The following is a 23,816-nucleotide window of genomic DNA, read 5'->3' as shown; positions in this document are numbered from 1 at the left end:
CAGTTCTGATTAAGAGATTTTAGCTTTTTTGCCTCAGTTTTTGCTGCATTGCCAGCAGACAACACTTGTCAAGACAGCCCAGAGTGTCTCATGCACACTGCACCTATGGCGTGCCTCTTGCACGTTAGAGAAAGGTTTAAGGAGGAAAGTTGTCATAGGGGAAGTCAACAGCTAAAGGGATTTACTGGAAGCAGGATTTCTTAGCAGTCTTCTTGCAGTGGCCTCCAGTGACAATGTTCTCCATAACTCTGCTGTCAGGCCCCTCAGAGAGGTCAGGTTTGTAGGTAAGGAAAGATTTAACACAGGGATACAGTTGGGAAGAAACACACTCTAACACACACCAGCTCTGAACAACTTGAAATCACAGCTTTTAATGAGCCAGGCCCTGTAACATGAAGGATTCTGAAAAGGAACAGGATTATTTCAGGAATTTGAAGAGCAGGATGATTCTTTAAATTTTGTAATTGAAGTTCTGAATATTCCAAATTATGTCTAATAACTTACTATTTATCACCGCTTCTCCAATTCATCTTCACTCAGCTCTGATCTTCAGGCTTTCTTTTAGACATATATATGAAAGAATCACACAATCCTTTTTCTTAAATGTCTTATACCAAGTCTCTGCATTTGTTGTATCTTCTTTTGTAAGAAAGGGCTGTTGGACAAGACCTATACATGTTTACAAATATCTGCCAGTTGCAATAGCAAGTCCTCCTAATGTGTATATATTTAAAAGTGTAAGTATTTATTTATGTTGGCATTCTATTTATTTATATGTGCATATATATGTAAAAGCCATGCTGTTTTGGTAAGAAATAAAACCTATACATGGAAGAGCACTGTGCTACAAGTTTAACTGCATATTCTCTCTGATTTTATCAAGGAAGTCATTAAAAATCTATGCTGAGTGACCAAGCCAGAATGGCCAATGTGGACCTGATGTGGGTGTCCATGTCCCGGTTTCCCAGGCTTGGCCTGTTTATTGCCAGCACCTGAGCAGGAGCCTGCTTGCTCCAGAGCATGTCACAGCAGGATGGGCACCATGGTGAATTTGTAGTGCCTTACTGTAGCTTTTCTTTAACGAGCATGTCAAAACCTATTTAGCTTCAAAAGTGGCAGCCCTGGTATCCAGCTGCTCCTCTTCCACATCATGATATCTAGAGGACAGTAGTAAGAGTTTGCTTTATCCATCATGCCGTGATTTTACCACAGGACTTGTTTACCTGAGGGTTACTTAGAGCAAGGTTTGGTATAACTTCCATCATCATTTTGCCTTGTCTGTGGCTTGCAAAATAATTTCTCTTTTTCCATTTCTAGGGGGCAGACAAAGCAATTTTTGTCAGCTGGCCTTTTATTTTTCCCAGTATGGATTATTTTAAAAAAAGGAACTTAAATAAAATCTCTTATTAATAATCAATTGCTTATGTGTGTGGAGGTTAGTGAAGGAAAGGAAGAGATCTGCCCTTTAATACAATTCAAACACATAGTCATGCAGTCAAAAATGTTGACATTTCTCCTTCAAAAATATTGTGGTAGCATCACTACTTTCCTCTAAGGAAAGAGGAGCACATTTCTTGCATAATTGTTTCTTATATTATACAATTGTTTCTATGTTATACAAGTTTCTCGTATCATTTACATTCTGCTGGGATCTCTGGTCTCAGGGAGGCAGGCACGCCATCTGCTGTGGAAGATACAGAATAAAATCAAATACCATTTGAGAGAATAAAAGTGTGTGGGGGAAAAAAACCCAAAAACCTCAAAACACTCCTAAAATATTACCTCTCCTGGAATTTTGGTTTTCCAGAAAAGAAATTACCACAATTCAGGCTTTTAAAACAAATCTCATTTTGAAGAAAATAAACATGGTACAGAGATGGGCAGTTTTTCTATGCTGCTTTTGCCCATTTCTAGGCTGAATCATTAGAAGTCCAAGGGAGCCAACTGTAATTTGTAATTTCAAGGAGTTGGGGAATTTTCAGGAGGAATAAAATGTATCTGCTCTCAGAGTAGTCTCAGCACCTCTTTCCTGCCTTGTTCACTACCTTCCTTTAGCAGACTAGATTAAGTAGACCAGGGTTTTCTCTCTGCTTTTGGCTTCAAAAAGCAAACTTTTCAAGGCTCTATTTCCAGTCCTTGGAGACCCAAGCCGAGCAATACAGCAATCTCCTACTCAGCTTACAGCTGTAAGGAGATGTAGATAACCTCTCCACTTACCATACCAGGGAGACCTGGCTAGCAGAGGAGAAAACTGGGATTTGTGGCATCCCCACTGTCAGGCTATGGAAGAGAGGAGAGAGTATGGCCAGCCCCAAAGGGACCTGTGAAATTACAATTCTTTTGCCAGATTCCACAGTATGAAAATCTCAGCAGCATTTTGTTTGTCTAGTATATTCCAAAAGAGAATCTAATAGAAGAAATGCTTTATATGTTATTAATAAAGCTCTGTCTCCTTTGCCGCTCTAGTTTAAAACCCTTTACCCCCTAGGTGGCACTGTACAATAAAGCAAGGCATGTTTAAACATGGCATGATCATTAAGAAAGAGTCATTAAGGTTGGAGAAGACCATAAAGATCAACCTGTGGCCAAACAGCACCATGTCAACTAAATCATAGCACTTAGTGCCATATCCAGACATTTCTTGAACACTTCCAGGGATGGTGACTCCTGCACCTGGAGCAACAGGTTGTACCAATGCTTGACAACCCTTTCAGTGAAAAAAATTCTTCCTGATGTCCAACCTGAACCTCCTGTGGCACAGCTTGAGGCCATTTTCTTTTGCCCTGTCACTTGCTGCCTGGGAGAAGAGACTAACCTCCACCTGGCTACAGCCTCCTTTCAGGTGGTTGTAGAGAGTGATGAGGTCCCCCCTGAGCTTCCTCTGTTCCAAGCTAAACACCCCCAGCTTCTGCTGCTCCTCACAGGACTTGTGCTCCAGGCCCTTCACTGGCTTTGTTGCCCTTCTCTGGACTCACTCCAGCACCTCAATGTCTTTCTTGCAGTGAGGAGCAGAAGACTAAACACAGAACTTGAGGTGCCGAGCACAGGGCGACAATCACTGCCCTGGTCCTACTGGCTACACTATTTCTTTCACAGCCCAGGATGCCACTGGCCTTCTTGGCTACCTGGGAACACATTGGCTCATGTTCAGCTGGCTGTCAACCAACACCCCCAGGTACTTTTCTGCTGGGCCAGTGGAGTTCTTGTTTACAGCGTAAATTAGCCTAAGTATGTTGAGTGTAGCTATTAGTCTCAGTTTGGTACTCCTCATTTTCTGAATCTGTCTCTCAAAGTCAATAAAGCATACTGCTGTGAATCTCATTTAAATACAGTGGTTTTACTTTCAGAGTGTTATTGAATGTATTTTCCTGGAAAATTATAGTGCATTGCATGTATTTGTTCTGTCTAGGCTAGTGAATAAACCAGCAGAGGCTGTATTTTTACTTTAGCAAGTCATTTAGAGCAGCAGGATCAGATTGACAGCTGTAAACTGCAGGAACTGAGGTTCCTCACAGCTCCAGTATATTCTCACACGGAAGTTATTTTGCATCTGGTGGGAATTGGCCCAGTACTGCACATCATCATCACCTATTTTGAAACTCCCTCAAAAAAAAGCTCTCTCACAAAACTTCCTCGACCATGGGACCTCTAAGGAGCACCAAGTTCTCCTTTCACCTGTCTCACATACATATGTTTCACACCAGTCTCCACTATGTACATAAAAACTTCACAGGTGGAAGGACGCCCTCTTTCAGTTTCTGAGTGACACTGTTTTACCTGTTTCATATCCTGCTCTTCACTCTGGTGCTGGAACATGGATTGCTTGATGGCACAGGGGAGGAGGAATAGCCTTTGCCCTCCAGGCACTGTAGCAGTGCCAGGAAAACACCTTGAGTAGACCCTTCTTACCCCTTGCTTTCACATACAGAAAAAAAAAGAGACAGGATATTTTTCTGACAGCGTTTACCACTGTGACAACTTTGTTCACAGTCAGATAGAAATGCTGAGCCTAGGAGACAAGCTTAGACAGACAGGATGTTGGGATGTGGAAAGAACAAGTGGATGCAAAACTTCTGAGAGCAAGGGGATAGATACCAATGAGAAACAGGGAACTGTGGAGTATAAGGGATTTAGAGGAATGATGCCACAATATCCTCAATACATTTCTGTAATTCCCTTTTGAGAAGAGGTACTCCGCTTTTCTTCACATTCTAGTACCTGGTAAATAGCTCCATCATGTACCTCCTCTTTCCCTGTTAAAGATCTCCTCTGATTTTCCTTGTATATGGTATTATGTGTTGTCTCTTCATTTGGCTCTCAAAATTGCATCATTATTTTTTCCTGGTAATGGGTTTAAGTCCAGAGATCATCCAAATTGTGCCATTTAAGTCTTTCCTGGGATAAGAAACAAAACATGGTTTTGTATAACCTGAAGAAGATGATACATTTTTCTCTTCTGGTGTCATCTAGAAGAAATCTGCCCACACAATTACAACTACTCTGGCAAACAAAGAAGTTGTGGAAGGAGAACTATTCACACGTCAACATTTTGGGTTGTTTACCTTCCTGTAGAGAAGGCCAGCATAAACCTTACAGAACTTTGGTTTCCAGTTCAACTCTCAAATTGACAGCAGTACCTTTATTTCAACAAAAGTATGCTAAGACCCAATCCATAACTTGCAAAGGGGCAAAATTTCCAGTGTTACCCTGTTAGTAAAAGATCTCTAAAACATTTTGTGATTACATCAGTGCCTTTTAGTGCAAGTAAGAATTGATTTATTCCTAGCAGGAGGATGTCTCTATGACATATGTGTTTATGTCCAATGGGTCAAGCACTACTTTATGCCCTTCAACATTGCAGAGCTTTGACCCTTTTTAAGACACAGAACTAGAAAGCAAATGTACCTATGTTGAATCAGAGGTTTTGAGGAAACATTTGTTCTTTCAGACCAGCCTTAAGAATTCTTCCTGTACTGGCCCAAGCTGCAATGCACACTTAGCAGGAAAGTCTAATACTGGATGGTTCCTTGGTTTACAACAGCTAGGAGGCTGGAGCTTATTAGGAAATTGTCTCCAGACACTGAAGAAGTAAATTCATACTAATGACTCGTTTGTTGTAGTTATTATTCTCAGCATTTCTCCAGACATTCAGAAATACATGATTTCCCTCTTGAGAAGTATAAAGCAATTTTTTTTTCACTAAAGAAACAAAATATTTTGCTGATAAAGCCTATATGAGATGTCGCAAAAGCCAAAGAAATGTATTCAGTACAGTTTTCCTACCTTAACAGTGTGCAGCAGAATTTTTATGTATGTTCTATTTATTCTTCTTTATTTTTTTAAGCTCTCATAGGCATTTGAGTGAATTTGAAGTATTTTTTCATCCAGAACTTTTAGGAACTTAGGGACCTAAGACTACCATGCAATTTGTTGAAAGATGTTAAGTCTATGGTGATGGAGTTGTTTTTTTAAGAAATAAGAGGGGGTTTTACCTATTATTTGCCTAGAGTTGTAGGTCTCTGTAAAACTTGCATCTAAATGCCTTCATGCTGCACATCATACAGAAATATCCTTTTTTTGTTTGTTTGTTTGTGAAAAGCAACAGGAAAAACTCTGCTGGCAGCTACTATTGTTCTCTGTGTGAGTCTGTGAGGTTCTGACTCAGACAGTCTCTAGTTCAAGTCAAAAACCTCAGGTTTTAATGATATATTACTAAATACAAAGGGGGTTTTGTTGGTTTTTTAATTAAATTTTAATTTGCTGTGTTACATCCCAGGAACAAAATACTGCATGTGATCCTGGGTGAATGCAGGATAAAAATCCTAACCCACATGTTTTATTTATTTATAAAGATTATTGTAGACTTAATTTTATTTCAAGTGTTTGTGTTGGGTCTTTTAGTTCCAAATAGATTTGACTGTAGTAGTAATTTCTGAAAGCTATTTTAGCTTCTTTCTATCTGTCCTTCCTGCCTAATCTAAGTTAGTTGTAAATGCATGTGGCTTCAAAGGAAGGAGGAAAAAAACATAATGAAAATAGTCAATGTGCTCCAAAATGTTAAAAAGATGGAAAACTATTTAAAGAACAAAACGTGTCTCAGGAGCTCAAGAATCACTGTGGACTGACATATGGAAATTGTATGTCAGCATATGCCTGTGCTGCTTCTGCAGCATATCTCCATTTGCTAAATTCTATTTGTGTCCAAAGTTGTAGCAAGAAGATCAAGCTTCAATGCAGTTAGAAAATGTACAAGCATGATGACAGGTTTAATTTTCTCTAGAAGTAATTCTGCATATTTTTATTATTTCCTTGCTCCTTTTTCTGATTTCAGAGACCATTTGACACTTCCATTTATCCATCTCATCCCATGTTAAATTCTCTGTATCAGGAAAATTTGGACCAGCTCCAAGATTAACAAATATTTCTTTAAGTTTTGGGGAGTGGGGGGAAGATTCAAAAGGTGCAGAACATAGAAACACGTAGAATTAGAAGAGGGGAAACATGTTCATTTTCCTGCTCTAAATCTAGTAATTTAATGAGCTAATCACTGAGTCATTGTGTGTATTTGTTTCTGGTTTCTAGAACCCAGAAATCCCATTCTGAACTACAGTAATCTCCCCTTGGAAAATCTTGATGAAGTTAATATATTTTTAGTTTCAATTAAAATATTAAAAAGTGGTGCAAAATTTCAGCTGCAAACTAACTGTGAGTTATGAGCTAATCTCAATTCTCATGTTGTTTCCTATGAAGTATTCCTTCCTCCATCCCAAAGTTGAAGACATCTGTTTATTTCAGTTTTATAACCCATGTTAAAGCTAACAAACTACATATTTGACTCTTCTGGCTACTAGAAAAGTAGATTATTAGCAACAAATAATGTTGACAATTAACAGTAAAAATATTGTATTTTAAAAGTATTATTGTATTTTAAAGTATTATAAAAGTGTTGCATATGGGTCTGAGATCCTTCCATTACTACAGTGTGAATGGAAAGCATTTTACTTAAGGATACTTGACATGACATGGCATGACACAGAAATAGGTTAGAACAAGAAAAGATTCCAAGGGTGACATTGTGTTATTTGGGTTACACAGATAAAGTAAATGGAGCAGGTATTTCCTTTCTGCAGACAGTGAAGATTTTAATTTCCAGGCAGATGGGCAGGGAGTGGATTCTCCTGTCAAGATAAACCCAAAAATAACTTTGCCAAAGGAACATCTCTAGATACTCCAGATGAGAAATTCCCCCACATTTCTGAGTCTCAAGCATGGATGAATGCCAGCAGATCAGTGAAGCAATCATTTAATCATTCAGTTCCATTAAATGGGATATAGGGTAGTTCCATGTGTCAAGAGCCAGAAGAAGGAAAGCTACTTTGAACATATACAGGCCTTGGGATTAGAAAACCACCACAATTTCTGCCCAAGGACTGCACTGAAACATCTTGGAGGTTTCTATCATAACCCAGCACTGTGGTGGTGGTTGAGGAGAGGCTGTGCAATGGTAACTGCAGTTTCTGCTTCGCTGCATTACTCGTAATGACATTAGCACATATTTTACATTCTGTGAGGGGAACGCTTCCCTCCTCCTCCTCCTCCCTGCCGCTTAGAAACAGTGAAGAGATGAGATCTGACACTTGAAAATGCTATAGCACTGTGACCTCACTGGGGTATAAGACGGTCTTAGTGGAGGCAGAAAATTCAGCTGCCTGAAGTACTTTTGCTTTGTCCAGCTGGTGTCCTACTGTCTGCAAAGCCGCTTCCAGACAGCAGTGCTTTGTTATTCACTTGACTTTACTAGCCCTTGTCAGAGTTAATTGGATTTGTGACATGCTCAGATGTTTATTTCTTGATTCTGTTGTCCTTTGCCTTACAGAACATAAATGCCAGGGGAAACAACAGTATATCTAGCAAATACTAAACTATGAAGAGATACATAGAAATGCTATCTAACTTTTTAGGAGATAAAATTTAAGGAAATGTGTGCTTAAAATATTTTCCCCTCTAATTTATGGCAATACTTAGCTTTGGTTTATCACAATAATTAAAGCAGTTATAAAACCTTTTGTTTAAATATAACCACAGCTCTACAGACATATCTAGAAATATCACATTCATTAATATGGTCATGAATAAATGCCCAACTAAACCTTATCGTAGTTGAATGCTATTTTGGGGAAGAATGCACATAAATCCCATAAACACAAGTTACACTTCTAGTAAAATCTCTTAGTTTATTAAGTATTTGAGAAACTTACACTCTTCATAAAGCCACTGCCTACAGTTATAATTTTATTATACCTTCCTTTATGTAATAACTTTTGTTTTGTATGTGAAATTATATATAATATTAGTTATACAACTCATTTTCTAATCTTTGCTTCTATTACTGATGTAGTATTTTGCTGTAAATGCTTTAAAATACAATGAAAAAAATGTTTATCAAGTCAATAATACCTCTAAATGATTTAAATTCAAAACCAATAAAGAAGAGGACTTAATTTACAACTGCTACAAAAAGCATAAGTTTTGGCATGGAATCCCAGAGAAGGTTTTATTCTGAAATGCAGTCTCCCTTCTTACAGAAGTTTTGGTTGGATGAGAGTCCCACACGTGGTCTTAGAGAACAGATACACACACACACACACACACACTCACACCACTCTGAGAGTCACACTGGATACAGTCTTTTCTTCAGGCTTGAAGCCTGAAACCACAGCTTTGTGTACAAAGAGTGTATAGAAATACCTGAACACTCATTCATATGCCAGCATGAGCTAAATTTCATAGATGTCATATGATAGTAACAGCAGGAGGACAGGGAGAGAGACAGATTGACAAAGCAGTTAAGCATGGCTTAACTTTAAGTTTGTATCCAAATCCTCATGAAGTCAACAGCTATGCCATTGGAGCTATGCCAGGATGTAGCTGAAGATGTGACCATCACAGTCTACTTTATGTAAGCATGTTGTTATTAAGTTTGTAAACAGAAATTGAGTTAGGCAGTTATTGGTAATCGGTAAGTGTTGTGAAAACCATGTTGGCACAATTTTTATATTGGCTAGTGCAATAGAGAGCAATAAAATCAAAGAGAAACTACTTGTCATCACATCAGCAAGAAACAGTGTGTACTATTTATTTATATTTCATTCTAATTTTATTATTAACAGATCCCCAGTACTTTCCAAAACACATAAAGCTGCAGTGGCGCAGGGGCAAATCAATCAAGCTTGGTTTAATTTTGGGCAGCTATTTGGAAGCATCTGCAAAATTCATAACAAAGCTAACCTCCACTCCAACATATTGTACTAGCTGAGAAACAGGAGAGGAATATTTTCTCTTTTTTTTTCCTTTTTCTTCATATTTTTTTTTTTTTATTATAGTGCTTCCGCCTTTTGTACTGATTTTGATGGGCCTTTGGTTCCTTAAATAAGGCAGTATTTAGTCCTTCACTTCTTACACTGTGAGGTAACATTGTATAAGACAAAATAACATCTACCTAGACTCTGAAACTGTTACTCTACCCCACTAGGAACTCTGGAATGGATTTACTGCCTTTAGTGGGGCAAGGTCTGAAATAAAATCACTAAGCAAATTTGTTGAAAAAGTTACTAAGCTGAAGAAATTTTACCAGAATGTCATCCTCTATTGTATCACTGATTCTATTTGCCAAATCAATTACAAGATGTTCTTAAGCTTTCCTGTATTATGTTAATTAAAAATTCCTCATTACATTTCCTTGAGGGCAGTCTTAAAAAAGGTATCTCCAGACAACAGTCTATAAAATACCTGGTGTATCACAGTTCCTTCATTACATTCACATGTAATGTAATTTCAATACCATTATTTAGTTTCCATAAAGTTGAGATTGATTGATTTACATGGCATCTAGTAGCAATCTACAAGCAGTACCTAGAGCAGAAACTCTGCCTATTATTGTGTAATTTATTTATTTTTGGAGTAGAGAGCCATTAGGAAAGATAAGTTTTCTAGCAAGCTATTCAAAATGCAGTAAAATATTAAAGAATAATCAGAAAAAGGATGAAAAATTGCTTTGTGCACTTTTATTATTTATTAACCTGAGTTGGCACTTACTTTTATACAAAGAATACACACACCCCGGAATGCTCCATGCTCTTAAATTGTACTTTTCTCAGCCCTAAAAAGATAGGATAAAAAATACTAAGGTCAACAACCATGTACACACCAACATAAAGCTTATCAGCTTCTATTTATTCTTTCAGGTCTTTCACAATACATTATTAATACCAAGGTTGTATCAACTACCATGAATATTTAACTGATTAAAAACTAGTTCACAAAACATTGCTGATGTCTGATTGAATCTCAAATAAGATTAGATATTATTGGGGGGGGGGGCAGGGAAGAATGTCTCCTAAGATAAAAGGGAAACACAAAACCTCAGCTAAACCTAATGCTAATGTCAGAAGCCAAATTCCAACTGAAAAAACAACATTCCTCTAGACATGTTGTTGGCATTTTGTGTCATTTCTTCATGAACCTTCCTCAGAAGCAGGACTGATACAAAGTGATGTGTTAAAGGCATCCATCCCTGTCTTCAGGTACAAGGCCTTCCTTAGTGACAGAAATAGGATGTCCACTTACAAAACAATTTCTTAAAGAAGTACTGAAAGCTGGCACAAAGTAAAACATTTCCAGGCTTGGAAGTTCCTTAGCTTCCAGCCCTGCGAGGAGGCAGGAGGCACAGCACATCACCCCAGGGTGACAGGGACCCTTTGGGAGGGAGTCCATCTGGACACCTGCTCAGGGACCTGAAGCCCTGCAAGTGCTGCCAGCCCTGACGCAGAGGCAGCTGCAGCTCTTGGAAGGCTGGGCCACCTGCCAAGTGGATGGGTAGAGAGCTGGCAGGCAACCAGCAAGTTTCTGGCAAAAATCTGACAAGCTTGGGTTCCACAAGATTTCTCTTGTAAAACATAAGAATGCTACTTTCTCTTCACAAGAAAATACTAAATATGTTAGGAAGTGCATTTTGTACAAGTCCATCTACTCTGTCCAAAAATACACATTGAGTAAAATTTAACTTGACAGTTTGTGGTGAAGTTCAGATAAAAGCAAACATTAAGGAATATATGCCTAATTAGAAAAATTAGTATTGAAATAAATAGAACCATACTATTTCCCTGGTATGTCTGTGTCATCTGTTGCTTGAGTAGTGCAATGCAGGGCACAGTAGAAATTCTGCAATTCTAAGAAACATTGGAGTATCACAAGCAATGTATCTGCTTACCCATGGCACTTCCTCAGGCAGACCAGGGCCACACACAGGCAGACAGGGACTGGAACAAGGGCTTTAAATGTAACTCTTCCAAGTTTTTGTTCACTTCCCTTAGCTAGAAATAGTAAAAGCACAATGTGATTTCCTAATATAGCTCAGTATGAAGTTGTCTCAGCACAACTTTTAATCCATATTTTAGACATAAATTAGCACATATTAATGTTAATGGAGTTATATTGCTTATTGTGTCTTAGCTAGAACCTTCAGCTTTGGTTGCTCCCATACATATTTAGAAGAGCAGCCCTCCTACTGCCAAATAGCATAATAATTAAGTAATTAATCAGCAACTACTTAGCTCTTGGACTAGTTAAGCTAAAGAACTGTAGCAGCTATAATTTTGGGGATTGAAGCCTGAATCCACACTGATGGATCCAATATTCTTTCTGGATTTCTGTCAGTGCTTTAGACTCTGACAGAGTGGTTGGCAAGCCAACCCAAGTTCATATTATTCAATATTCATATATGGTTTTACAGTCAGGAGTTTGCTATAACGAATGCTGACAGAGTAGTCCCTTGTGAATACCTACATCTCACTGAATTTCGTTTTCAATATTCCCCCTTCAGCTTTAAACAAATGCAGGTTTCATCCACTCAGCTAAGTATTAATTGGCCTGATGCCTATCACTTGGGGGGAAAATAACTTTATGCCATGTTACATTCCTCCAGCTCCAGTTATAAGTGTGGGAACCAGTTTCAGCTGTTACATGCACTTCGGTTTTTTTTGTGCAGGAACCTAAACAATCTGCTAATGAATGTAGGCATCACTGCAGCAGGGAATCACTGTCCCATTCTGTCCTTTGACAGCAAGAAAACACTGGAGTTTATGGTATCCTTTTGCATCCAGAAATTTCTGTTGTACCCGTACAAGACTTCCAAGGAAAATGTCTGGCAAAAGACAACGGAAAGTGCAAAGTCTTGTCTCAAAGTTTCCATCTTATATATTGCACTATTTAACTTCCTTGATCAAGGCAGGAAGGTGGTGAAGTTCAGAGGTGGTGAAGTTCAACTCTTCCTCCTTGACAGCCAGCAGGAATAGAGGTAGACAGTACACAGATTAACCTGCTGCTGTCTCTTGCACCCTCTGGACCATTGAGAGAAACAGTGAATTCCCCATGAAGCTTCCCATGTGAGGAATCTCGTGTGTGTGGCTGCCTTCCTAACAGTACCTAGCAGCATCCAGCATACATGCTTATACTGTATTAGAATACAACAATTTTGTAAATGTGGAAAAGAGACACATTTTCTGAAGTCAATGACCACAGCTAGAAAAAAACCATTGCAAACAGGAAGGGCTGCATAGCAGACACATGTATAAACCAAAGCCTTTTCTTCAGAGAAGGACACCTTCATTAATTGATATTAAGCTGAATTTCTTTTTCCACCTGGTATGTTCTTGGTCACTGGCATTTTTCACGAGACAAAGCAAATGCTGATCCTCTGTGGGCTGTAAGGAAAAACAGCTGCTAGTCAGAACTGGGGTATTGAGAGCACTTGGCCAACCCAGCTTCATAGAAGGTTTAAGTACCTCCAGACTGTATCACATCTGTCAAAGCAGCAGCAAATACAGCATAAAATGTAGAGCAGGTCCAATTTTTAGTGTGTCAGTAGAATCAGCCTGCAGTTATTTTTAACTGCCTTGGAAAGCTTAGCAGGCAGATACAGTTAATCCTTTAAAGGATTTGCAGGTATTCATAGCTTAATAAGTAAGTATAGTGGATTAAGCCAATAGGAGATTGTAGACAGTCAAAGACAACCTTTACATGCTAACATGAAAAAAATAAACAGTTTCTTTTATATAGTTATTTCCTGACAATCACCCTCAATTGTCAGTATGTGCCAGAATCCCATACAGTGAAATATGAAATAAAAATGTTAGTCATTAACATCAACATGTGTGACATTTAAATTATCAGGAAGCAGTGAATTCCTGTTGTCTTCTATTTCCACCTATTCTATAAGTGCTTTGAAAAGCAGAACTGCATTGTGAAAACAAATTAAAAACACATCTAATTATGAAATAAATAAAGAATAAAACTAAAATGGTAGAATTCATTTTAGAAGAAAAAGAAGAGAAAGGCTGAATTATTTTTATAAGTCATATTTTATATTGCTTGTATTCTTTTTCAGGATTCACTGACTTAGGCTCAGCTGACAGATGTGGGCCCTCAATATATTCATAAACAATGTGGAAAAAAACAACACATAATAAGACAAAGGAAAAAAAATAATCAGATGACACCAAACTATTAGACTGAGGAAATCTAGGGCTGGCTATGAAAAGCTTGGGAGGCGGTTCAATACTGAATGGGTGATAAAATGCCAGAGGCTATTCACTGTCATTAAATGCAATGCACATCAAGAAGGGAAAATACACATACATGTGTGTGTGTGTATATATATTACATATAATATATATATATTACATATAATATATATATTACATATTATATATATTACATTATATATATATATATATTACATTATATATATATATATAACATTATATATATATATATAACATTATATATATATATGAGGTGTTAGTATCACCAGGAAAGAAATCTGAAAACATCTGGTGCTTAAAAGAACAAATATATCTGGGATTTATTTAAAACTTAACAGAGAAAAACATGAAAAATCTGCCCTCTAAACACTCAGGCCACAAGCATATTATGAATACTATATGGAGATTTAGTAATTCCTTTATCAAAAAGGTTATGATATAATTAGAAAAATATCAGGAGAATAATATGAGAGCGATGTACTAAATAATGAACTCTATTCAAAAGGTGACCTGGTAAGTTATTCATTAGTTTTCACAACATAAATATTGGAAGGCATGTGGGGTTTTTAAACTAAACTTACTTACTTTCATTAGATATTGTGAGACAAAAACTGTACATGGATCAGAAAAATCATGACTTCATTGATTCAGCAGTTCTATTCACTAGGTCAGCAGTAACCATTAAACAAAAGAGTCTCCTAATCACTGAAGGCCTGAAGAGCATGATGGAAAAATCACCGTAAGCATGACTGCCTCCGGACATTTTTTCCATAAGTATCTACTTACTAGGTTAGGTAGACTTTTCATCTGGCTGAATTCAGCAGTTCTCAGGTCCTCATGGCTAGAATGACTGAAATCATGATGTATTTTGTTTGGCATATTGTTACAAGAAATTTGGCCAAGAGCTCCCTGCTTCTATCACTGCTACAAAAAGAATCACAATAAAACAAAATTGCTTCATTAACTGTCCAACTGAAGCAGCCTAATTCCCTACACATTTTCAAGGTTATATACTCTGGCTACCAGACAAACCACTGCTTTCATACCTCAGTGGTGTTAACTGAAATATGGTTGATATGTACATAGATAAGAGATACATGAAAGATAAGAGGAGAATATTACTGCACATGGTTATAATTAGGACCCTGCTCTCCCCAGATGATTCAATAGTGGGATGTATTGTTGACTCTGATGCTTGAACAGAATTGTGAGACATGGGAACATAGGACTAGAAGGAAACTCCTGAATCACTACAACTACTCAACTCTTACACTTGCAGCTGTATCACTTAATTTATTTCAGAAACTGAGCAAAGCCCTTCTTGTAACTACTCAGAAAAATGCTATTTGATTTTTGGAGTCAGTGTATTCCTAGTCGGTTAATGCTCTTCTATTAACACAGTTCCTTGGCTTAAGGAGAACTTTACCTCTGGGCTGGTACATTCAGAGAAGGAAATTATATAATCTGTTAATACTCATTTAGCTTGGCTCATTGAGGCAAGGTCTTTTACAGCACATCTCTGCTACCGTGGTATGCAATGTGAAGAGGTCCCAGCTGGCTGTGACACCAGGCCTGTCAGAGCAGACACTGCAAACATTCTACACCCACATGCCCCTGGTCCCAAGAGCTGGGCAGATAGGTTAACACATTCCTTTCAGACCAATGTGCCCTGCCACTGAGACAGTCAGTCTTCCTCAGCATGTATTCAGAGCCAAACTAACGTGGCTGCACAAAGTCACTTCTGGAAATAGTTTAGTGGTGATTAAATCAATTATTTATATACTATACTTCACTGTGTAGTGTAATTACGCTCTCAGTTTCCCACTGTACATTCCCAATCCCATGGATCACTAAGCTCTTTCTCCTCGCTGACTCTGTACTGATTTGCCTTTCTGGAACACAGAATTTCCATGGAAAAGACTCCAGTTTTTCCATACATATCAAAGTCTAGGATAATCTTTGACATGCAAACTGAAAAGATTTTCAGCATTTGCACTAAGGGCTTTGCTGGAATGCTGAGCCCTGCAAGTCACTACAATGACTCTGAAGCTTAGTGACAATTCTATTATGAGAATCGCATTGCTTCTTATCGTTTTGGAAGAAACATCTTAATATAGTAGTGGTAGATAACTGACATCATCACCAAGTTCCTAAGACATGCCTGAGAATGAAAGAAATGCAGTTAAAACAGTAGGAAATGCAGATTGACAGAGCACTTTACAATGGTTCTGCACTTTTTAAGAGCAGTCTATCTTAATTTCCAATCTTTCGCCTGTACAATCCAATTTGCTTAGGTAACTTGGACATCTTTCACTCCTCATGGTTTCTCTGGCTCTGTTCCACACTGCAGATTTGTTGCTGCAAGTCACTCCTACTAGCAGACACTGCACAGAGAACACAGTTTCAGGAAGTCTACCACTTATCTCACTGAGTGCTTCACTGTCATATCAGCACTTTTTCCAAATTCAGGAAGGGCAGGGGTCTAGGGGTGGGAATGAGAGAAACTGCTTAGGCAGTGGATTCTATCCTTATACAACCATGAAGGAAAGACCAGCAAAAAGATCAACATAAACCTCAAAAAAAAAAAAAAAAGGATTTGAGGACATAAAAGGGCTCCAAAACACAGATACCATACAAAGAGCTTTATCACAGAACAAATGAAATGTAGTATCATGGAATCACTTGGGCGGGAAAAGACCTCCAAGATCATTGAGTTCAACCATTTATCTAATACTGACGATACTAAATCATGTCCCCAAGTGCCACAAGATCAGAAGCTCCAGGACCTTAACGGTCCAGAGTGACTTGGTGGGTGTGAGGATGAGGGACATTCATGTTTTACAGATGAGTAAGAAAGTGGCTGTGAAAGACAAAGTAGCTTAAGAGAAAGGACACACTGAAAAACTTTTAAAATTAAGAGTTTTTTGGTTTTTTTTAATGTGTGTCCTTCTGCAGAAATTTAGATTTAGTTATTGAATATCACTACATAATAGCTGTGTATGCACATTTATTCTTACGAAAGCAAGCAAAATACTACTGAAGTTGAATATACAGCCTGTATGTATTTATCCCCATATGAAACCATACAATGTTTACCTTACAGTGATTTATACTCTAACATACATTTTGAAAATATGTAACACACATCTCAAATCAGACTATGTAATTAGAAAGATCTGTGTTTGCTTAGCAGAAGAAGCAGGACAGTGGTACTTCCTCATTCCCTTTCTGCCATCCTAATGTCCTATTGCCACTGCACCTGGCTTCTGTGTTCCTCACACATTGAAGAACTGAATGAATAAGAGGAAACAGCCTGCAGGAAGCAGTCTGTGTTTGGCTATCCTTCCATGCCCATTTTGCTTTGTGGCAATACCTCTGGCTTAATGGGGGTTTCACTTGATTTAGTTCAAGTCAAGGGAAGAATTAACCCCACAATATGCCCATACCTATCCAACACGGCTTTAACATTCCTGACTAACCTTCTGAAAGCCTGTCCAAAGGCAAAACAAATCAACTGGAGATTTCAAATGCAATTTGATTGTAATGTGATGTGAGCCAGACAAATGCTTCAGCTGATCTCCATCTCTTTCCAAAACATGGAACACTGCATTAATAAATATCAATACTCACTTCAAAATCTTCAGAGTACTTAGCTAAAATACTTTCATTTTAGTCATACAGTCAAGTGTTAGCAAATTTTCATCGTAAAGATAGCTGCTGCATTGGCAGTTTGCAAAGAATTTAGAGAAAATAATTAAACACAGGAAGCCCCAATGACATACATAATGCTGGACAACTATAAAGATTTTTGGGGAAAAAAACAAGACCTGATTTTCTTAGAAAACATATAATGTTGAATAAATCAAGAATTTTTATTTCCTTACTTTTCTTTAGTACTTTAACTCACTCAGGTATACTTGCTGTGAATCAGTTTCATAGAATAGTACTTCCACAAATTAAGATTTGATCCTTTATCTTGTCAAGGTTCTTACCAAAGTGATGAGAAAGTGTTTTTATAGTCCACAAGATACAAGATTTCTTCCTTTATTATGAGTAAAATAATTTATTAAAAAAAAATCAGTTAATCCTCAGCTACATCCATAGACCTGCTCCCATCATCCAGGGATTAAGAATCAGAGGCCTTTCCCTCAAGTGTGGCATCACTGAGCGAAGGGCAGGGATAAGAACCTGGGAGGATGCCATAAAGGGGACAAGAACAGAGCATCTGTCTTCTCTCCTCCCACACATTAAAGGGAGAGATGCATATGAAGGTTGTACAATGCTTATTTTTAACCAGTCAGGCAAAGGGCCATGATGGCCCTGTCCCATTGCTCTGTTTATCTTGAGCAGAGCTATAAATGCCTTGTGCTGAGATCTGATGTTCTCCCCTCATGCCATGGTATCCCACTCCCTATTCTTCAAATGTTGCCTTATGTGTTAAAAATGTGTCTCAACAACACATATTCTTGGCACTCTGCAGGCAGCTCTGCTCGTTGTTTTTGTGCATCACATCTCTTAATACAACATAAGGATAGATCTTGCCAGGACTTAAATAAAAGCCAAAAAAACCCCAAAGTAATCAGGCCTCCTTCCATGCTAAAGAATTTTCACAATTCTGTTTACTGAATGTAATATTTCTTTTAGGTTTGCTTTCAAGCACGAACTCTTAACTCTCATTGCCAGTATTTCTCCTCTTATCATATTAATAACTTTTTTTTTTGGCTTTCTGTTAAGCATCCTAAGACATTTTAAGGCTATTCTAAGGTAGTTCCTCATGTAGTCAATTTTTGTTTATTTTCTGTTTGGCCTAGGTTTTTCTACCAATTCACAGAGAGTACAGTACTGTATAATTCATAACTTGATTATACTAACCTAAGTCATCCATTCATGCAGTTCTGAGGAGGATGATTTTACCAGGCAATTTTATTGAAAAGGACATCATCCTCACCAAAGATATCATTCACAGCAAGAGCAATATGGAAAAAAATATCCTTCTCCAACATATGAAACTACATACCACCTAGTTAAAATTGTGATTTCTAACCTAACTTTAAGCAAGTACATACATATATATATATATATATATATATATATATAGTTTAACTCTGTAGGGCTTCAAAGACTAGACTATGAAAAGGAAAAAATTAGGAAATCACATGTATCATTCTTATTTTGCAGTAATGGAAGATATCCTACCTTATTGTTCCTACTAAAGACAGAACAAACACAAAATTCTTCATGGATACCTTGAGACAACATGCATGAAGTAGTTGCCACATCACAAACACAGATCCTTCCTTGTTTTATGTTAGCCTATCCAAGTAGCCATGCCATCTGGCAACCAAAAAGCCACTGTAAAGAAAACCAGCTACTTGAGAAACAGTCATTCAGCTCCCTAAGGTAAAGAACTCACTGAAAAAGCAGAATTGTTAATAAAACACAAGGAAGTATTTGCTGCTCCTCGCCTCTACAGTAATCTGAAAAATTATTCATTCATATATATTTTTTCTGAATAAACAGTATTGTATTAAAGAACTAAAACAAACAAACCAAACCACCTGAGACATTTATCTCTTGGAAGAAATTATCCTGCTCAAACCAACAGAACAATTGTACTTACACCATGTGGCCCTGAAAGAGCTGAATGTGCCTTGAGAGGGAATATACCTGGTCTGCTAATGAAAAACAAGGACACTCAGATCTCAGCAAATCAGACCCTCCATAAACTCACACTAAGCACATGTTTTTAATCGTCACTGAGACATGTAAAGCACATTTAAAATCCCACTGATTTCAGGTAAATTTAAGGATGCACTTAAACATATGTTTAAGATGCTCTGGTAACAAATTTAGACTCAAGAAATCAAACATTGCCTATGTGAAATGAAAGATTTTGTCTCCTATGGCAGCAGACCATAATATACTGTTTCACAGTTAGCTAGTCCTGACCATTCTTAAAAATTTACAGTCCAGTATGTAGAAAATAAATTTAGAAGTGGTATATAGAGCTTATATTACCAACCAGCACAAACCACAGCTGGATGAATAACAAGATTTATGCTTGGTCAAATGAAAAATAGAAATGTGATACACAAAACTGGCCAGAGTCTAGTATTTCTTAGGCTTAATCCCAGTAAGGCTCCTGAGACATGTTTGTTATTTTAAAGTATTATCTATGGAGTTTAAATTAGCAAATTTCAGCATACAAATTGAAATATTAATTCTGTGCTGAAGTAATCCATTTGCAAATAGTGCTATTGCAACTGTTCAGGTAAGTCATATAACATTTCTTTAATTTCTTGACAGAATAACTTGAATCTTGTAAACAAGATCAGTAATTCACTTTCAAGATTAAGTTTCAGAAGACTGGCTGTTAACACTGCAAAAAAGACACTTTCAGAAATCATTACCAACTTCATGAATGCTTTCTGCATATTAACTTCCCAAAAATTCCAATCAACAAATGATGACAAATCACCCTGTCTTTCTCTTTTAAAGGCTTATTTTTGTATTTTTGAATACATTACATCCAAAGGCAACAAAACATCTTTTTGGAAATTTTATGTATTCTGCCTCTTCATTGCTGCCTTTTCAAAGGGAAGCTTTTTGCACAGTAAAAAGTATGTATTGTGCACAGTGAACTCTATAATTTTGATTTCAACAAGGTCAACATTGCTAAGATGCTGGTTTTGCCTTAAAGGCAAAAGTCTTTATAAGAACCCAAACTGTATCTTTTAAATGTAATTGAACTATAACAATTCATTTCCATAGGTTTATAAAAAAAATGCCTTCTAAATTTGCAACCAATTTTATAGTATTTGGCCACTGACAATAGATGCAGACAGGAAAGCTGGATCATTGCTTTTTGAATTTCATACACTGCTAACTCAGACAAAAGTTTTTATGTGAAGAGAGACAGGCAACAAGAAGCCCCCTGTTAAGAACAAGCACAGCATAGTCAAAACACATCAGAAAGTGAAAAGGCACAGGATGTGAGAGAGACCTAGACTCCACATCACCAGCCAGCTGTGCACAGGAGTCATCTTTCCCAGTTGGTGCCTCCTTGGTCAGCACAGCACAGTTGACTCCCTCCCAGGGTCTGCTCTTTGGCATCACCCCAGGGCAGCTCACAGAGAGATGGAGAGCCTGTTTGTACTAGGAAATTACATTATTTCAGCAGTGAGATGTTGCTGCACTTTACTCTTGTGCACATGTGTAGTTAAGCTGTTGGCAGTGCTGTTTCCAGTTAGAATGGTTATAACGATCATCAGCTGAAAAAATGTTATTTCTGATCACAGTTGATGGATCTGTTTCTTCATTACCTTTGTATTGTACAGTCATACCTATCTCTGCAAGTGTAACAGCCACTAGTATAATATAGTATCAAATAAAAAACTTTAACTTCAAAATTTAAAATGTGATAATAGGGAAGACCTTATTGTTAACATACTTGGCTAAATAGCTACAGGTTGGGTGAGGTAGGAGAAAATGAGGCTTTAATGTTTGCTAGGCACATCCATTTCTATTCACAGCTACACTTTGGAAAATGCTACACTGCGTGGTTTTTCCCATATATTCACAAGATCATTTTTGCAGACAGAAACTTATTTCACAGGATAGAAAAGGAAAAAACGTATTACTGATTTCCCCCCTGCTTTTCTACAGTTGCTTCATTGCAGCTTTCCTAAATTTCCTCTTCCTATCATGCTGTACAGCGAACTCTATGAATAATTTAATTGGGATACTCTATCAGCATGCTGCAGTTGATGAAGGCTTGATTCTCTCAACATTTTTGCTTCCATCCTGATTTTTTTGTAACCTAACCTGAGAGCATGATGACCAAGCATTTCCATTTTCACTTTCTCCTCTGCAGCTCCCGAGTCAGAAATAAAATGGAGAGGGGGCAGAATGGGAGGGGAGGGGAATGCCTTCTGCTGAAGGTAGGAAACACATCACACAAGCACCATCAAAAGTTCACGTGTGACAATCTGGTAAGTGAATCCTCAGGGAATTTTAACTATACACATCCCTTCACAGATACACAGCAAAATCCTCTACGACAAGAGGATGAGGCAGTGAAAGCCACCTTAAAAAGACTCCAGAATGAAAGGATGTCAGAGGAAGGAGGAGGGGAGAAAGAAAAGAGGTGGTCTCTTTTTCACTGTGAATAATCCTTGTTAGGTTGGAAGCTTTCTAGTTTCCAGATTTTTTTTTTTTCCAGATAGCATTATTAGCCTCTGTAACAGTAAAAAACCAGGAAAATTGCACCATCTTTTCTCAACATCAGTAAGTTCCTAACTTGCCACAAAGCAGCAAGCTTTTATTATCATTCTCCCTTGAAGCTTTTTATTTTCTACTTCTTTCACATATTTAAATATTACTTCTGTCATCTACATTCTAATTTCAAAAACGTCCTAGGGTTATTTTATTTATATATCTCAATTGAATATAGCTCACATATGAACAATATGATAAGGAACATAATTTAAAATAACAAGCAACATGAAGTACTTTAAAACTCCTTATTTTCAGTGCTTCTGCAAGTGAGGTGTTTAAAACTAATTAAAAAAATTTCAGTGATTCGCCCCTTTTTAATAAAGTTTCACAAAAATCTAAAAACAACACACCAGGATAAACAGACATCTGTTTCTCATATTATATTAAAAGCAATGTTATCCCTTTTGATTGAAGTAGCTGGCTGAAATTTGGACTCTCAGAAGCTCTTTCTGTTAGGAAATACGTCAAGAATCTGTTTGGGTTCTTTTTGCTTTTCCCTTTCTCTCTGAACATGAGCTCAATCTGCAACTGAGCTTATCTGTTTACTGTCACTGAAAAGGCATTCCCATCCCACTCTTTCCAAATTCAAACCATACCCTTCTTCTTCCCTTACTTTCTGGTCAATTCTGTTCTCCCTCCCTTGTATTGGCTCTGCCTCTTGTCAAACACTTCCCACAAGCTGATTCAGCTCATTAAATTAGCAGTGTTAGTCAGCCATTCCAGCAATCAATTTTTCTGTATTTTTGTGATTTAAGTCAGCTGACCCAATGGTGATGAAAACCAGAGATAACAGGTGAAGGCAGCTCACAGCAGGTCATAAGGAGGCCTTGCAGGGTCATGCAGAAAGGGTGTTTTCTTGGCAGCTTTTCAGCAGCATTCCTCTATTCAGTGGTCCCTGTTTACTAGATGATGCATCAACAACAAAACTTTGCCAGTCTTCTGCACCTACATTCTGTCGATACACTTCTGATCAATAACTGTGCATTTATTGTGACAGATACCTCCAATTCAGCACATGGCTACCATAGTTTCACTTATTTTATAGCTGAAGTACCTGAAAGAAATACACTTTCATGAATGGTGACCTACACATCACAACAGCTGATCCCTACTAAATCAACAAACATGTGAAAGAAACATCTGTATTTTGGGTTGCAAAGCAACAGAGAGACATTGACAGAAACACATGGCTAAGAAAAAACTTTTTTTTTTTCCCCTGTTTCAAAATGCTACTTAAAATCAGTGTTTTCTGGGAAAAATAAGTCCAACACAGCAGCAAGAAAAATAAAAGTGCAAACTGCTGGCGTACATAGGTCGTACCTTTCCGTATACCCAGAGTCTCTGGGAATGTGCATCCTCTGTTTAAAAGGGGGAACACGAGGAAACGTCCCCTGTGTTAGGTTTTCCCTGAATTCCCCTTAAGGGACAAAACTCACCCACTGAACTTCCACAGACTTTACCGCCATCCTTGTGTTACACTAGGAAATATATGAAGAGAGGGCTGGCACACTTGCAAGCTTCTTCTGGAACTTCTAGCCAAAGTCGAGCTGTTAAAATGATGGTGCTGTGACCCATCTTTTCCGATTTCTCATGCGATACTCGTGAGAGAAGAGCAAGTAACGAGGCCTCTTGCAGAGAACGACCACCCAGTTCTCCCCAAAAGGCACACCTTGCCCCTGAGCCGCACTTACTTCTCTCGGATGCGCGGTGCTTCCTGCAGGGCCGGGGCTGCCCAGGAGCCAGCGGCGCAGCCCCGTGCCCACGGCAACACCTCACACGGGGGAGCGGTACTGAAGGCAGCCGAGCCCAAGGCCGCTCGCTGCTGTGCCGGGGCGGCTGGGGAGGCGGCTGAGGGGAGAGGCCGAGGGGCGAGGCCCGAGCGCCGCTGCCCCCGCCCCGGGCCCGCCCCCGCCCCTCCCAACATCCGGGTCCCCGCCG

General features: G+C 38.2%; 1 long non-coding RNA gene across 2 annotated transcripts; it reads right to left on the bottom strand.

Moving 5' to 3' along the window:
- Window positions 1-344: 344 nt before the first annotated feature.
- LOC107200929 lies at window positions 345-23,764 on the bottom strand. 2 transcript variants are annotated; one of them, XR_001519859.3, is made up of 5 exons: window positions 23,570-23,764; window positions 11,270-11,372; window positions 10,096-10,159; window positions 4,219-4,395; window positions 345-1,684 (listed from the first exon to the last, which is right to left on the bottom strand). It is a non-coding gene; the product is annotated as an uncharacterized LOC107200929 (long non-coding RNA). The 2 variants fall into 2 exon arrangements; XR_002001414.2 differs by lacking the exons at window positions 345-1,684; window positions 4,219-4,395 and having other exon boundaries at window positions 9,364-10,159; window positions 23,570-23,760.
- Window positions 23,765-23,816: the final 52 nt, after the last annotated feature.

The sequence above is a fragment of the Parus major genome, chromosome 2 (assembly GCF_001522545.3).
Source record: "Parus major isolate Abel chromosome 2, Parus_major1.1, whole genome shotgun sequence".
NCBI lineage: Eukaryota > Metazoa > Chordata > Aves > Passeriformes > Paridae > Parus > Parus major.
This window is presented reverse-complemented; position numbering and strand designations above follow the sequence as displayed.